Here is an 18,254-nt window from a genome sequence, read left to right as displayed (position 1 = left end):
TGACGCCTCTTGGTTGACCCAGAGGACTCAAACTATTTTCTGTACTCTGTTCATAAATGAATGCACTTATTTTAAATAAATTTTTGAAAGCGAGAATTTTATGATGAATATTTAAAAAATTAATAATATCCAAAGTTAAGATAATTATACATTTTCTTTTTTTAGAGGAAACTTTTATTATAAATTTAAAATTATAAGCAATTTAAAAATTTGAGCAAAAAATGAAGAATTAAATAACTATAAATGAATGGAATTTTAATAAGATATTTTAATAACTAATTTTTTAAAGAAACCTACAAAGTCAAGTTGATTTTCTTAATATTTTTTGCTTAAAACATTAGCAATCTGTAAGATAAAAGATAGAAAAGTAAGACCTTACTTTTTTCTACATCATTCATCTGGTGCCAGGGTCACAATCCACAGATTGATAGGAACGCTGCCCTGATTTATTCGTAAATCTGATTTCTATAACTTTTTTACTCTTTCTTTTAACATGATATCCTTCAAACTTGTAAATGGAATTTTGTAATTCCATTTTTCATTCACCTTCAGGCAATCCTCTAGAATTCTGACATTTTGTACTTGTGTACTTGTACATATGAGCGAGTATTAACTACGCATTATTTTAAGATTTTCAGAAATAAATTATTTACTAATTTATAACTTCTAATTAACTTTTGATTCTGTGCAAGATTATTGGACATGTGAGATAAATTTGAAAGTAAGATTCTGTAACAATGTACAAAAAAAATCTATTAAAGAGTCTAAGGTAGAAAGAATAAAACAGTGAGGTTTTAAAATTCTTAGTTATTACGGTTCTGAAAAAATAATTCTTTAATAATTAAGGTAAAAAAAAAAGTTGTAAAAGAGAGAGAGTTGTAAAAAGAGAAAAGTAATACTATAATAAAATTAAACCACAATAAATATAATAAAAAATTAATTTTTTTACTTATTAAATATTAAAAATGAATTATAAATGTCATTCAAATTCTAACTTAATTAGGATATTTCCATCAATGCATTTCTATCGAGCATTTAGAATTTCGTTTTAACGTCCATATCTATGATGAAAAAAATGTTTTCTACCTTTTAATGCACTGATGCAAGTGCGATTAGAATTCCTTTCATTTTCATCCTTTAAAAAGTATTTTCCAATGCTATTTAACTGATCATAATGATTCTATCTAGCATTATCAGTATAACCAACTTAACCACCGATTGTGAGTCTGTTGGAAAGAATTACTAGTATATAATTTTATAGGTTTTATATTTTATAGGTTAATTTTATAGATAACATTCATGAATATCAAGACATTTATAACATTAATTTTGCCTATTCTTAATAGTCGAATTTTTGCAGCGTGGGAAGAATCTCCTCATGTTGAGTGTATACATTCAGAATATCGAGACTTCTCAACCCGAAGAGGATGTCACCCACAGTGCAGCCTACGTGCATTGATTGTGGAATATATTGACAGGTGTTCTTCACCGTCGAAAACAGAAGATCGTAATTTAGAGGGCGACATATCTGCTGGACAAATCTCTAGCGCGAGTTATAAATCTGCGCAGTGAAAGACCTGTTGCCTATTACCGACTTCCTTCCGTTGTCGCGCAGCAGGCAGCATGTGAACAACTAAATGCAGCACACTGATTTCACATGGTCTTGTTTCATCCATCGGAAGCAATATCATGTAAAAGTGGCTCTAATAGAAAAAATATTATTGTTATGCCTATGTGTTTTGTAAAATCCAATTTCTCATACAACATATATTAATCATACATTAGGAAGTATTAAAAATAACCATTTGGAATTCTTGATCTTGATTTTTTTTTTTTGAATTGAAACACAAAGTCCATATTTATTTTATAAGCAACCTTTCTTCAAATGGTTGTTGATGAATTTTTTTCGTTTAATAAATTAATTACAAGTTTCGAATGAATAATAGAAAAACACCATTATAATTTCTCTGTTCCATAAAGAAAATAGCAAGTGAGTGTTGGAACAAGAATTATTGCCTAATGCAGATTATGTTAGAGCAAAACTGCAAAACTTTCAATCAAAATCAATGTTCCATGACATCTATCGTGTGCTTTGACGCTTTTATAATATTTAAATTAGCCTAATTGCTGCGGATTATAACTATTTTCTAATTTCATCCTTTGATCGAAATCATTTTATTTCAGTTTAATATAAACCCACTGTAAAAGTAAGATAGAAAATATAAAGAGAGTTTTTAAGTAAAGATCAATTTGTGATTATCTAGTTCTTAATGTATAAAAAAAATCGAAAGTTGTAGATAGATGCAATTGCGTTAACTGCAAAACGATTTAAGTCTAACAGAATGACCATGTTTCCAAAAATAATTGTCAAGATCAATCTTATGCCAATGTTGAATCTTGGGGGGGGGGGGGTGGAGATGAATACAAAGATTATGAAGAAAAACTTTAAAAAATTTAAACATATTCCTCTTAACACCATAAGATCAACAGCTGGTGTCATAGAAGTTTCCAAATCTACATTATTCATTCAATATTTTGAGAAAAGGAAAATTCATAAAACAAATTTCAAGCTTAATCAAACGATTATTTATTGAAGAAAAAAATAAGAAAGCAGAGCTTGGCAACCAAGAGGCACTACCTACAAGTTTAAAATACAGTAATGAATTATTTAAAATTCCATAAACTATTTGATCGCAAAAAAGTGAGAGTAATATCGTTAATTTAATCCGGTTTTTTAGCAATAAAAAGAGAATTCCATATTTATTTTCATTTGCTACTGTTATCAATGAACAAATTAAATTAATCAATTGATATTATTATTACGAGACAGAGGGGACATTTGATTTATTTTTATGATTAATATTTTATTCATTAGAAAATATTGAAAACATATACATAACTTACAACGTATTGAATAAATAATTGCTTAAAAGCAAAATGAGACGCTTATGGGCGAGCTCTTCACGCTGAGACGCAATATAATTTAAGGAAAACTATTTTTAAGTTATTAGAGCTTTGAAGGTTTGCGTCTAATCTGAAGATACATAAAAATAAATGAATTTTAACAACTGCAAATTATTACAGGAAAAAAAAACACAATGTAGAATCTTTCGTTCCAAAATAATGTAGCATGATAATGTTTTGCACTTAATTCGTGTCTTCGTTGGATTTTCTGAATAAAATTTTTTGTAAAGAAATTGATGGGAAAATGTCTGTCTCGCCGCTAATTTATACCTCTTATAGAATTTTTACTTTTTTGTATATGTAAAATGCAAAGAAAGTATTGTAATCGTTTAAAAAAATAATAAAAAAAAAATAAAAAAAACTCCCATCTTGAGACTCCGTTGTATATCCTTGTTTCACTCCCCCCTCCCTCCGCATATTTGTATTCGGGAAAAAAATCATTTTATATATATTTGTCTGTCTGTAAAAAAGATAATTTTAAAATATTTTGAGCTACATGTATGAAATTTGATATATGGTCCCCTCTCTAAATTTGTAGATTTTTCATCAAATGTTGAACAAAATCCATTCAATGGAAGTCTGAATATCTAGTTAAAGGAGTAAAAATTAACGCGATAATTATGAAACAAAGAGAGTGAGATAAATAAAATTTGATATACAGATTTAACATCTAAAATTCAGTTGAAGATCCAAAACAAATTTGAATCCTTGACCTACCGGTTTTTAACTTCCAAATGAGATAACATAAATTTGGGATATTCATTATTATTTCGATTCTTATAAAATTTTAAAGGACTGCTAATATTCTTCAACTAATTTGAATGATTTTTTTTTTGTTTCAAATTATTTGCTACTTTTATTAGATTATAATTTTCAACTATCGAAAATTCTATAATTCTATCATCATGGTATCATTTCCAAAAATTTTAATTGTTTTAAATTCTAAATTCCATTGGAAAATAAGTATATTTAAAAAAAAGCATTAGAGGTATTCCGAATATTATAAAAAGATAATCACTGAATTAGACAAAAAAAATATATATCCTTAATGTAATATCAGGTTTCTCATCGCAGTATATGACCGCAAAGTCAATACATCTTGACTATTCAAACTGTTGAAGCAATTTAATGAATAGCCCAATTAATGTTGCAGAAATTTAAATCAAAATCTTTATTCAACAATTCTCTCTTGGCTACCCATTAAAACCTCTACCATAAATAAGTTAACCTATAATTAAATTTCAGTTTCGTTGTGAGCATCAATGCTGTTTAAATAACGATACACGTCTGGCCAATGCATCATCATAAGCCAGTTTACAAATAACATCTGGCTTTGTGAAAGGGGGGGGGCAGTCATAGATTTAGACGGGGGGGGGTGAGGTTCGTGATAGCTACTCGGTGAGAACACGTCGGAAATGCAAATATCCCGGCACCTTTTGATGTATCTGTTTGTTTTCTGGTTTCATCCTTGCTCTAAGTAGTCATTAGAATCCGTAATTACAAATGATGTTATGTAGTAAGTTTCGAGGATTTATAGCTGATGCATCTGAAAGATTTTGTATTGACATGTTCGTTCTTTTCAGACTTTTTTCTTTCTTTTTTGTGTCGTGTATGGTAATTTCTTTTAATGTAGCTGAGGTACTCTTTTTTAATGGATTATTTTAAAGATAAGGGGTAATATTTAAAGAAACTAATGATGTACTTGTAGTAATTAGTTTGAATGTAAGTGGAAAAGGTGTTATAGCAATGCGTATTGCGAAGCGTTATGATAATTTTTACAAAGGATTACAATGTTTTAAATGAAGAACTTTGATAATAAATAAGTTAATTAACTTGGCAGTTAAATAAAACTAAATAATAAATACAATGTTGTTTATATGAAAATAAAGTATTAAATCGTTTAGAAAGCAGGACTGCTCTTCATTCGTTTTTAATTTCAATAAATTGAATTTCGTTTTCGTGAACTTTGTTTGTATGAAATAATGAGTGTTTATTTTTAATGCAATAAAATCAATAAAAACACAGAAAATTTATTTAAAAATGCTTTTTTAATCTATGAAATAGGAAAAATGATTCTTTTCTATCGAAAATCTGAAAATCAAATTGCAATCATATTTACAATATATTTTAATTACTATGAAATTACTAAGATATTACTATATAATTACTTTTAATGCTTTTTATTTTATCTTTTGTGACTTTGTAGGATTCCTCCATTCTTTTCTTCATCTAACGCTTTTATTATTATTTTTTGTTTGCTTTAATAACTAGATATTTTACAAAAAATATTTTTACTGTTCAGCATATTAATAAAAGGATTGTTGCAATTGTTTTTATTAATTAGTTTAAAATTTTTAGCTTTTAATGTAATCACCAAATTATGATAGTTGTAAGTGATCACAGGTAGTTCGGCATCCTTTTTCGAACTACCTGTGACAGAAACAGAACTTCTATAATACCTAAGCCTTAAATAAAATCGAAACCCTTTGTTTTGACGTTGCAAAACAATACGCACATTTCCATATCAATTTCTTTGAGGTTAATATTCTTATTCTAAATAATTATATTAAATTTCATTTTGGAGCGTATTAGTTTCGACTATTCTCTTCTAAGAGTAAGTGATTTATTTGGCTGATAGTCTATATATTTAATATTCTACTAAAATATTAAATATTCCAGATTATTCAAGTTAACTCCTTATTTTAAGAATAAATATTTTAAATTTTATCTTCTACGATAATCTTAGTTTCTTCATTTGAATTGTTTTCTTATCAAAAATACGGATGCCAAAAATTGTAGCTGTAAAATCTTAAAATTCTGATAAAAAATAGTCTTAATAAATTGGATTTTTAAATCACATTTCTAACTTATTTTAACCTTTATTGAATATATGAAATTTCTTTTTCATATCTTCTTTTGTATTAATTTCATTATAGTAAAGCTAGATTTCCAATAAAAAAAATATATCGTACTTTTCACTACCCTAATGACAGTGTGTTTAAAAACTTTTCATTTTTATTATTTTCCGTTTTTTAGACTTTAATGTATTTTATAATTTTAAATTTATAATTCATGATTACAAATATTATGTTAAATTAAAATTAATAGTTATCAAATTGAATTCTAGTGGCATCACGACTACGTAGACATTTATTATATAAATAAATATGATATTAACAGCTTTAAAATTATTAAAATATTTTATTGTCAATTGGATTATCAATCCAATTGACAATACTGTGCAATTATCAATTAATAATTGTATAAAATTTCAAAACTTTTATATATAAGGTGACGCAGAATGAATCGGTAACAAAATTCCTTTGATGCGAACATGAAACAAGTCAAGTTAAATAAAAGTGCGTAAAAATTAAAATAAGGTGATATTTGCTCTCTTAAATATATTTTCATAAAACAAGAAAAAGCTGATTATCTGTAGTTACAAAAAGAAAAATATATATACGTGTGTGTTTGCGCACGCATTTTTGAGACGACGTGGTAAATTTATGGCATTTATAGCAATCAAATTTAGCACGCTGATAATCGCCTTGATGTCTCAATTCATTTCGGAGCTCCAATTTTAAAATTTAATGTTAAAAAATTTTTATTTCTTATTTTATGTAATTTGGGATAAAATTTAGGAAACAAATTGCGCTAATCATGTAAAAAAATTGCACCAAAAATTATAAAAATAAAATCCTACAAACATAATCCTAATATTAGAATTCTTGGCACATATTTGCCCTACTGACGTCTGTGATATTAGGATACAAATTTAAATAGTGCTATTTTTAGTAATATCTGCATTGTCTGACATCTAATTGCCATTGTTTTATGTGGTACTGTATATCACTTTATTTCTCATGCAATATGCGCTATTTATTCTAACATTAAAATGGTCAGTGCAATTTGTTTGAGCTATTATTTTAAGAGCATGTCAACTGAATTAAAATATATTGGCAAAAACCAAATTAAAAATTGCAAATAATAATCTTTTAGTATAACAGATGCGTTTTATATTATACTTAATATCTTAGTAGATTTTGTTTATAAATTCCATATAAAGTTTGAAAATAGTTAAAATTTCATTTTAACAATGAAAAGTAATACAATTTATAAATAACAATATTTTTTAAAAAAATGCAAAATTATGAAAAAAATATTCTACAATTATGTTGATATCGTTAAAAAGTTTTTTTGCACTATTTGAAAGTAGAATAATCATCTTTTTGCAATAATATTTTTTTCAGTTATTGCCAAAAATTGTAACAATTTCTTTGACATTTAATCAACTAAAAAATTAATTATAAAAAATTGCTCTGTGCACACATACATATCTTCCAAAGTAAATTTAGTTTAAATTATCAACTCAAGGTCGAAGCATCTTCCCTATCTAGCATGATTATACATGAAGATATGCATCCTCTTTCAGTATTAACAAGTCGCCTTTGCCAACCAGCTGTTTTGCCAGGAATAATGGCTGTATATATATTTCCAAATAAATCATTTAGAAATAATTTCATGTACATGAATTCGTCAAATTATCTGACTTCAAAGCTGCCTAACTTTAATATTTGTCCTATGTTCTGTTCATTGTATACTAGGATCTTTCTATATGAGACCAATCCAGCTAGTCGCCAAAGGTAACTAGTATAATATGTTATTTATTGTTTGATTTCATCATTGTGATCAATGATCTTATTATTCCATCATCTTTAGGCTCGTAATATTGAGAGTATTTTTGTTAGCTAAAAGTTTGAAAGATCCCTTTCAAAAATTCAAGGAACAGAAAAAAATATGTACCGAATAAAAGATTATGCAAGAAATCGCCCGATCTGTATTCCAAAAATCATTCCTTAATGCATTATAGTTCTACTTATCGATTTTGTTTCTGTTTCGATCAATGTTCTCGTATGGTAGCAAAACCTGAATTATATAATTCTTTCGTAATATCTTTTATCTTACAATGTAGACACACAAATGGCAATTCAAAGCATTTTTCAAACCCTTTTACAGCTCATCGCTTTTTCTTGTGTATATATCATGAGGTATTCGTAAACCAAATATTTCTTCACAGTAAAATTATAAAAAAAAGTTATAAAATATAGATAATTTTATATATTAATAAAAAATATATAATTAAAACTCACCATATTTGTCATAAATTTTTTTAAGTTATTATCATTTCATTTATACTTAATTCAAATAATTCTGATAGAAATAAAAAATGCTATATAATTAAGAAAAAAATGTAAAAATTTATTTAAAAAAATGTAAAACTTGAGTATGTAATGTAAAAACAACAACCTGGAAATAAATTATTGAAGAAACTGCAAAGTGAAGGGGAAAAAAAACAACAACCCAAAATAAAAAGAATTAGTCTTAATATTCTGAGCAACAACAGAAAGAATGCCAAAAGGATAACAATTTTGAATTATAGTGTGACAATTTACGTTTATCACTTTGCATCAATTTACTCCATTGCATTGAATTTTCTTTCCTGGCAATTTTAAGAGGAATCCAACTCTCCACCATAGGCAACAATATGCTATCGCAAATAATCACTCCGACCATCCTGGGCAGAGCGAATTTGAATTGATCAGAGACTCAGCTTCACGTCGAAACCATTTCCTCTCCACACGCAGAACTCGTCCCCCATCAGAAACGATCTCCCTTATTACTCTTCGCATGGGCCAGGTGTTAAACTATCGAACCTTCGGGGTCAAACTGATGAGCCATCCATCCCTCTTGCTTGGGAAACTTCACAACCAAAAAAAAGAAAGAAAGAAAGAAAAAAGAATATATGAACAAATAAGAGAAGGCAGTGAAATGAAAATTCGGCTTTGTTTGAGCTCCGAGGGGTGTTATTTTCCTCACCTCTGCAGCAAATATTAGGCCCAAATGGTGTCAGTCGACAGGAAACGAAAATAATTACACTTCTGGGGTCCCCCCAACAAACAAGTCATTTCTGAAGGAAGCCGTGTCTTTGTTTTTGAGGAGTGATAATTTCCCTGGCGTTATAGTTTCTCAAGATGGATTTGTCTTTGTTGCTGATAGGTTGTGTATGTGACGTCTTCAGATGAAGACGTGCGCTCGTTGTTTTGATTCGTTTGTGGATGGCAGATGGCCCATAAAACTTGTCAAATGATCATTTCTCTTTAATATCTCATTATGTTGGTTATAAGACTGTGTTTATATCTACTTTATTTGATGGATATGAAAATCAAAGATCTAAATGTAATTCGCTGTTTGCTGAATGTGACGTGCTGATCTTAAGTAATGTGACTGAATGTGACGTAATGACTTCTCACTATTTATCTGAATTCATTTCCTTCAAGGGCGGTTGCTTCATCCTATTAGTTTATTTTTGCCTTTGTTGTTTAAATGGGCAGAAAATGCTAATAGAAAATTAGATACTTATAATAGCAAATAATAGATGCTAATAATGATTTTAGTATTAGAAAGTACTGTAGAATCTTCGATTCGTGATTGTTCCGCACACTGATGTCTTCATAATTCACATTAATATGAATTATGAATTTAGTTAAGTAAGAAATGTGACTGAATGTGACGTAATGACTTCTCACTATTTACCTGAATTTATTTCCTTCAAGGACGGTTGCTTCATCCTATTAGTTTATTTTTGCCTTTGTTGTTTAAATGGGCAGAAAATGCTAATAGAAAATTAGATACTTATAATAGCAAATAATAAATGCTAATAATGATTTTAGTATTAGAAAGTACTGTAGAATCTTCGATTCGTGATTGTTCCGCACACTGATGTCTTCATAATTCACATTAATATGAATTATGAATTTAGTTAAGTAAGAAATGTGACTGAATGTGATGTGCTGACTTCTCACTATTTATCTGAATTCATTTCCTTCAAGGCGATTGCTTCATCCTATTTATTTTTCTGTTCTGCTGTTTAAATAGGTATAAAATGCTAATAGAAATTTAGATACTAAAAATAACAAATAACAGATGCTAATAATAATTTTAGCATTAGAAAGTATTGTAGAATCTTTACGATTCGTGTTCTGTACTCTGATATCTTCATAATTTCCATTATAATGAATTAGAATTTAATTAAGTAAGTAATGCGACTGAATGTGACTTGCTGACTTCTCACTATTTATCTGAATTTATTTCCTTTAAAGATGCCTCTTATCATTTATTTTCTGTTTTATTGTTTAAATGGTCGGCAAATGCTAATAGAAAGAACTTAGATACTAATAATGTCAAATAACTGGTGCTAATAGTAATTTTAACATTAGAAAATATTATAGAATTTTCACGATTCGTGATTTTTCTGCACACTGATGCCTTCACAGTTCATATTAATAATGCATTAAGTATTTTGAAAGTGATTCTATTAGCTTATTTTCGATTTTATTATATGTATGGCAGAAAATGCTAGAGTGGGAGAAAATTTCTACTAAAAAAAAACTGCAGATAAAAATATTTGATCACTACATTTTTTTACATTGATAATATGTTAAGAGTTTTACATGATAATTGTATTGTACATAATAACTACATTTATAAATAAAAATGTTAATTTTTTCACTTCCAAAGTATATATTTGTTCTTCAAGGCACTTTACACCTTCAACTGCTTGATTCTTTTCAATTAAAAGAGTTAAAATGTAGCAGATTAAGACTATATACAATAGCAATGGAGAGTTCAAATATTACTTAAATATAAAGTGTATTATTAGTTACGTTATATAAAAACTTGAAAAAAGATTTTTTTTAGAAAAGCACGCGCATGTGTCTACGCATACAAAGCTCCTGGAAATACAATCTACAATAATTTAAAAAAAAAATTGATTAAGAAAACAATTTTGGAATTCGGGAATTTAAACTTTATACCAGTGTTGTTTGGTGAAAATGGATAAGTTTTTTCTTAAGTATGGCATAATTGCATGAAATTGCATGAAAAATATTAAATAGAAATATATTAAGTTTATGGATCATTAGCTGGAAAACATCAAAAGGCAATACCGATTTTAGCTCTATAAATATCATTAACAATTCATATTCCTAAATAAAAAACATGGGATGCGTTGGAAATACAATCTAACTTATATAAAAGTACACAAGAAAAACTTAACTATTATTAATGTATACCAATAATTGAGTTAATAAAATATTTTAAACAAAAACATTTATACTCATTTTTATGCAATTTTAATCCTAAGGAAGCAATTTGTTTGATTAAAAAAATTAATTTTGGTTTTTTTTTTGTATTTATTTGATAATGAATTTTAATATTCATTAGAATCTTAAAATGAAGCACTACATTAATGTAAAATACTTTACAAATATATTGAATTGAGTTAAAACTGTTTGATTTGGCCTTTTTTTCCCCTGTAAAAGAAGAAATAAGAGTGCATTTTTTAAAATTCAGTTATTACTTTTATTTAAATAATCTTGTAACCATTTCAAATTTCCTGGATTTTTTATTTTTATTGATTGTAAGTTGGTATCTAAATGGTGACTAAATAAAAATATGTTATATGTTAATGGAATAAAAATATTTTAAATAAATATGTTAATAATAATAAAATATTATTAAATTAATTAACCACAATTCTTAAAAAATAATTTTACCTATTAAAATGATTTAATTGTCTATTTTCTAATTTTTTGGTGTTTTAAAGCGCTTCTTTAAATTAAATGAAAAATGCTTATTGGATAGCAATTCCATAAATTAAAAATTATTAATACTATAAGATTTTTCAATATGTAATTTATAGTATTAGTGTATTTTTACACTTTTCCTTGAATCAGAGAAATATTGATATAATAGTTGAATGAGCAAAAACTGCGGAAAACCATTACTCTTACAGGTAATGTCCATTAATTCGAGTAAATTTCACTTAAGCACACTATTGGCATTTTAGAATATTTCGTTTAAATACAGAATATTTGTATATTCGTAATAAAATAAAGGTAAATCTATACTTATATAAAGCTCAATGTGTGTTCGTGTTGGCGCTCTACAGAAAAGACCATTTGACCTACAGCTACCAAATTTGGTACATGTAAACATTAGAGGTTGGGAATGTGCACCTGGGGTCCCTTTTTTTTAATTTTTTAATTAGAATTTTAATTATTAATTAAAAGCTAACTTTCCCGCCAAAAAATCTTTTCATTTTCCCCAATGCCAAATGAATAAGGCTTCATTTTTTTTCCCAACAGTAATGAGGCTAGGGTTAACATTTTTCGGCCGATTATTTCAAACGATTCTGTTTATTTTCTTAATGTTTTATGCATTTAAAATTAAATATTGTTAATTAATCGATCTGTTCATTATGAATCTGAGAAAATTTTGTTGACAAATTCTTGAGATATTACATAAATTAAGAAAGATATTCTTTAGTGCCCATAAAGTTTAAACGCTCAGTGACTCAGTTATCAGTAACCATATTATAAAAAAATGCTTTGTTTCAGTAAAAAACATTATTATATTAATTGCAGATTAATTCTTTCCACTTTAATTTAAAGCATAAATTCTACGAGAGCTAACAGAAAATTAGAGAGATACATATTACGTTATGAATGAAGGCCTTTATAATATTATGAGTGAATTATATGACTATCAAAATCTGAAGTTTAAAAATATTTTGATGAAGAATCTATTAAAGTAGGAATTACGTAAAATATTTAATTATTAAAATTTAAACGAACATTAAGATTGGCGAACCGGCTGGTCTCCAAAGCGGCTAGTATTTAATAAAATACACTTTCCAGAATAAATTATTGACTGGTATTACTATGCCTTTGTAATTTTGTTTATCATTTGACTAGAGCAGTTAAAGTAATGTGCAATAAATTCTTTTAAATTAGTTACATATCATAGAACGAGTATGGAAATAGGTAAGAAATCCCAAATGTTGCTTACCTACATGTCAATGAACAGAACATATGCAAGATAAGAAACATAAAATGTCTTTGATAATTTGACCGATTCATGAATATGAAATTTATATAAACGATTTAACCGAAATTAATTATAATCGAAATCGTCAGCGAACCGGTTGGTCGGCAAAGGTGTTTAGTTTAACATACAAAAGATACAATCGATGCTTTCTACCGAAATGCACAATTCAAAATAAATTTATATTTGTATTTCGTAACCCTTGTGTCCTCTATTTGCCTACCATGTTCATAAAGATTATCAAAATTATTTCCATCTCTCCTTCTCAAAAGACGATGCCATAATTACTCAGAAATACTTCTATTTGGTTATGAGGTAATTTTAGCTCGATTTTTTTTTCACTCTAACCTATTTAGCTTGGCGTAAACGAAGAAAAGCTTAAATCAGCGATTTTAAGTATAAGAAACTTGGAGAGAAAACAAAAAAGTAAAAAAAAAAAAAAAAAAAAACAGTAAAATGTTAAAATGTAAACAAAAAAGAAAAAAAGCAGGGGAATACTGTATATATTTTGCTAATGATTAAAATTATGGCAACAACTGGCATACAAATGAAACAGTTTTCCTATAGAAAAATTAAATTTTTGTATATGAATTATAATAACTTTATTGGAAATTTCTTCCTAATATAGTCATTTAGGCATGTATCTATACATAGTATAAAATGAAGTCTCCTGAAATCGTCTGTATGTTGAAACCCGAAAAACTCGAGAAATAACTAATTTTGGAGATATTTGTACCATTGTGTAGGGCATTTACTGGGGAAAGTCTTAGTAGGCTGAAGTCATATCAAAATGTAAAAAGGAGTTTTATAATTGCGATTTTAATTATTTTCCTACTACGATTCGCGCATGCGTAAAGCAGCAGTATTTGTGCTTTGTACTTATCCGCGCACGAGCAGAAATCTCAAACTTCGCATGTGCAAAAAACAAGAGCAGTGGTATTCATATGCGATACATTTCTTTGTTTACGTCTGATTTTAAACAGTGATTCAAATCTCATTATCCCCAAAAGAAGGAAATTCAACCTTGTTAGAGGAAAGAAACGTTAGGGTAGCGAGTATCAGAAAAAGAATGTCTTTCTTCAAAGAAAAGTCTTCTGCTGAGCGAAGTAACCGTCTCTCTTTAAATCGCACTGTAATTGAATTACAGAGACAGAATGAATCTCGCCTGTCCGCTGGCAGAGAAAGACATTTAAATTTGAGACACAGTAGAAGAAGTGAAAGAACAAACGTTCTTGATATTTGGTCCTAAAAGGAGTACACCGCTCTGAATTTCGATCAATGGGGGGATTACAGAAATGATGCCTCAATTTCATAGGAACAATGTCTATAGACTGTCCATATTGTTCAGCCTTAGGAACAACTTTGGTATACAGTCAATTTCGCCAAAAAATAATTTATCTCCAAATTTTAGCGAAATGGCCGAATGTGGCCAGAACGGCAGCAATAGGGTAACGGTAGCAAAAGTGACACCGAAAAATTTCCAACCTCGCAAGGCGCAAAATGACTGTATATCAAAGCTTAGCCCAGCTTTAAAATGGAAAGATGAATCAAAAGGCATGTGTTGTTTACAAGGGAAAATTGAAACCATTTTAACAGTCTAAATATGGAACAGCATTGATATACACTTATTTTCACCCAAACAGTTTATCTCCAAATTTTAGCGAAATGGCTGAATGTGGCGAAAAAGGCAGCAATAGCGTTTCCAATCTAAAGGTACCGAGGAAGGCTGCAGCAAATTAACAGAAATATAGAAAAAGTCAATAAATGCAGTAAAATGAAATGCATGCAAAAAATTTAATCGAAAATAATAAAAGTAAGCAGAAGTATGTGCAACAGGAAAAAATCAAGGAAAATGAACAGAAAAGGTCGAAATACAGTAGCAGATAATAACATAAAAATGGCGACCATGTAACATCAAACAAAGCGCCACCGAAAAATTGCCTACCTCGCAAGGCACCAAATGACTGTATATCAAAGCTTAGCCCTAAATATTTCTGAATATGTGCTTTAAAAAATTGTTTTTTAGTTATTTTTGATGATTTCTAAATATCTTTTTGATTCCGCATGACATTCCCATGTCATATCAGGTGGAGGCTAGACTTGTCTAAAGCTAATTTTTCCTCTTAGATGTTATGCCACGGACAACGCTGTGAGTGTACTGCTAGTTATATACATACTGCAAAAGAAAATTTAGTTATAAAAGCTGGTAAGCTCTAGGTTAATCTGAAATTCTGAAATATATATAAAATTTTTCCTACAACAGTGAATTCAGTAACGAATAAGTAATAATTTGTTTTATGTACTTCGGAAAGTGTTACTACTCCAGAGTAAAACTTTTAAATATCATGCCAGAAATAACAATTGAAAGATCTGAAAAAACAAATTTAAAAAAAAAATGCGAGACAAGCAAGTGCGAGATTCCATTTAATTCTCTTGATAACTAAAAAACAAACAAACAATGACTTGAAAAGGTCGCATAATATATATTATATATATATATATATATAATATAGGAATAGGACCACGTGATTCGTAACTGCATAACGAAACATTGCTGCTTATACCATCCAAAATCTAATTCTGTTTCATCAAGTCGCTCTGTCTTTCTTTCTTCAAGATGTGCAGTGGATTCCGAAACTAAATTGTCAGGATGCAGTGGATTAGTGAAAGCATATTATTTCAATCAAAGTTAATTTTTCCAATACTCTGTCATACATATATTATATAAATTTCAAAATAATTCAGCTGTCATAGTTTAAAATGAAAAAAAAAAAAAACTTTTATTATTTTAGAAAAATGCTTAGTTTTTTTATGATCTTTAATAATTTATAAATGAGCATTTCCGCGACAAATTTTAATCAAAATAATTTTATTGCTCAATATAATAGTCTTTTATTCAGTTTTCAGCTGTTTCATCTTATTTAAGGCAATTTATGCAAAACCACCACAGGTAATATTATTTTCTTCAAAAATTAGCACGACATTTTCAGCACAGTGAAAACAAAAGTAGATTATTTTACCTGTTTACAAAACCTCATTACTGCCATGTCTCCAGGCTTTTATGCACACACGTTTCGGTTATGATGTAATTACTGCATAGTTTGAGCATCCTGACAGCTGTTTTGATGCTAACTAATGGACAGTCTGCACTCGTCGCTGCAGGAGTGGCTGTCGCAGCAGGGAACCGAAGTTTTGCTCTTACCCAGTAGACTTTTCACTTTTGTTTTCCCAAGTTCAATTTAAATCTTTAACAATGCGTGAAGTAATGTTGTCTGTTAAAATATGTCATGTAATTTAAAAAGTTGCCACTTTTGTCACATAACAAGGATTTTGGGTTATGTCTGAATTATTTTTAATGAATTTCTCAGTAAATGGTTTAAAGGCCTCATAAGTTTTTGACTTTTTTCTTTTTACCAGTTTTTACAATCTGATGATTTTTAGTTGGCAATGCTGAGTATTTGCTTTTCTTTTTATTTCAGGAAAGATAATTAATTTCTTCCACTTCAATTGTGAAATGGTGCTTAAATGTTTGTAAGAAATAAATCGTTACAAATGTTTTGATTTTAATTTTTGAAGACTCCAAAATCTACAGGAGTATTGATTTGATATGGTTAGTTTTGTAACATTAAAAAATGCTTAAGCGCTTAATTTGAGAGTGTTATGATGTATCGATGACCTTGACTGGGAATTATTATCAACCCAACTCCAAAGCCTATTTTGATGAAATCTAACAATTGGGAGTTATTTCGTACATACTAAATTAACATTAAGACACAACATGTATAAGTCCATAACATGGATAAGTCAATACATCAACATGGGTCTACTAAAATCTGGCATCCAATACAAAATTTCCCTGCATCACAGATTCCTCAAGAGCCATTTTATTCTCCGAGAAAAACATCAATTATGTAAGACTGAGGAATCCTGTGCATTTACAAATAGGAATGAAATTGACTTCGGTCTGAAAAATTTATCAACTCAGGGATTCAAACTAGGATGAACAAGAATTAAAATACATTTATAGTAAAATATCAAAACTTATGAAATTCAAAGAGCATACCTGCAGACAAAAAAAGTTGAAATTTCTTATTATCCAAAAATAATGAACGGTAACTAGAAGGAAAAGACGTATCGTAATCCTGAACATATGTAAAATAATATTCTGCTTGAATTTCTAAATTATTAGTATTTTATTCAGTTTATAATTTTTTTAAAGTTTTTTTTTCTGGAGCCTCAATTTCTTAAGATTTTGTGGTCACTTGAGATTAATTTTTGAGTGAAATTCAGACCCCTCACAGAAAAAAAAATTCTTAGTTTGAATCGCTACCTGAAAGTTATTTTTGATAAAGTCTTCAAGTCAAATTCTTTTTTATTTCTATTTATCAACCGAGCAATTTCATTTGCGTTTTATATTTAGCAACATTTTACGTTCTCTAAACAATTTTTTTAATAGTTTTTAATATGTTAGCGTTTCATAAATATTATTTCTAACATTCTTTCTTTTACTCTCAGAAATGATACTATATTAGGAATGCAATTTTATAATCTTTTTCACTATTTTTTCTTTTACTTTTTAATGAATTTTCCTCTGAATAAGGTCAATTCCATGTGAGGTCACATTCACAAGGTAAAAGCTACTATACATGACATTTATTTTTTGATTTCTATGTTATGAAGTTCCATCTTATCCATTTTCCACCCAGAAGAAACGTTGCTGATAAATGGGCTATATGATAATATGTATTGTCCAGCAACAAACTGCTTGTTGTACTGGTGTTTTTGTTGGTGTTGTCAAAAAAATCCATAAGTGGTACAATAGAATTACTTTGATTTTACGACGAATTGCCAAATCCAAATAGCGTCATAATTGTAAATGAGTGTTTATTATAATATCTATTGAATTACTGCTGAAAAACTGCTACTGCCGCGGAAAAGTATCCATCTGCTGTTTTCATAAACGCAACATATGCACCCTTTATAAAATAATTAAATGCAATATTATTTTTTTTAACAATTACCGAAAGTAAAAAAATTCCAGATAACATTCTGAATAGCAAATATTGCAAATTCAGAGATATTGCAAATGCGTTCAAATTGATAAACTGTCTTTGCTCTTTATATATTAAAAGTTAATGTAATTAATCATTTATTATTAATAATAATAGTAAAAGTTAATTTATTTATCTAATTGACCGATTGTTATCAATAAGCATCAGTTACTGTTAATAATAACTTATTAATCATAACAGATATACATCACTGAAATTTAATTTCAAAAATCCAGCCAAAAGCTAAATTATTTTATAGGAGGTGGAATGTACACAATTTCGCTCTAATTTACA

The 18,254-nt window shown here is 28.2% G+C and overlaps 1 long non-coding RNA gene across 1 annotated transcript in view; it reads left to right on the top strand.

Moving 5' to 3' along the window:
- Positions 1-1,746, top strand: part of LOC129961818 (uncharacterized) — a 170,247-nt gene extending 168,501 nt beyond the window's left edge. The window contains exon 3 of the long non-coding RNA XR_008783833.1: positions 1,361-1,746. This is a non-coding gene — a long non-coding RNA (uncharacterized LOC129961818). The remainder of the gene's footprint in view (positions 1-1,360) is intronic.
- The last annotated feature ends 16,508 nt before the right edge of the window (positions 1,747-18,254 follow it).

Source organism: Argiope bruennichi, chromosome 2 (assembly GCF_947563725.1).
Source record: "Argiope bruennichi chromosome 2, qqArgBrue1.1, whole genome shotgun sequence".
Lineage (NCBI taxonomy): Eukaryota > Metazoa > Arthropoda > Arachnida > Araneae > Araneidae > Argiope > Argiope bruennichi.
This window is presented reverse-complemented; position numbering and strand designations above follow the sequence as displayed.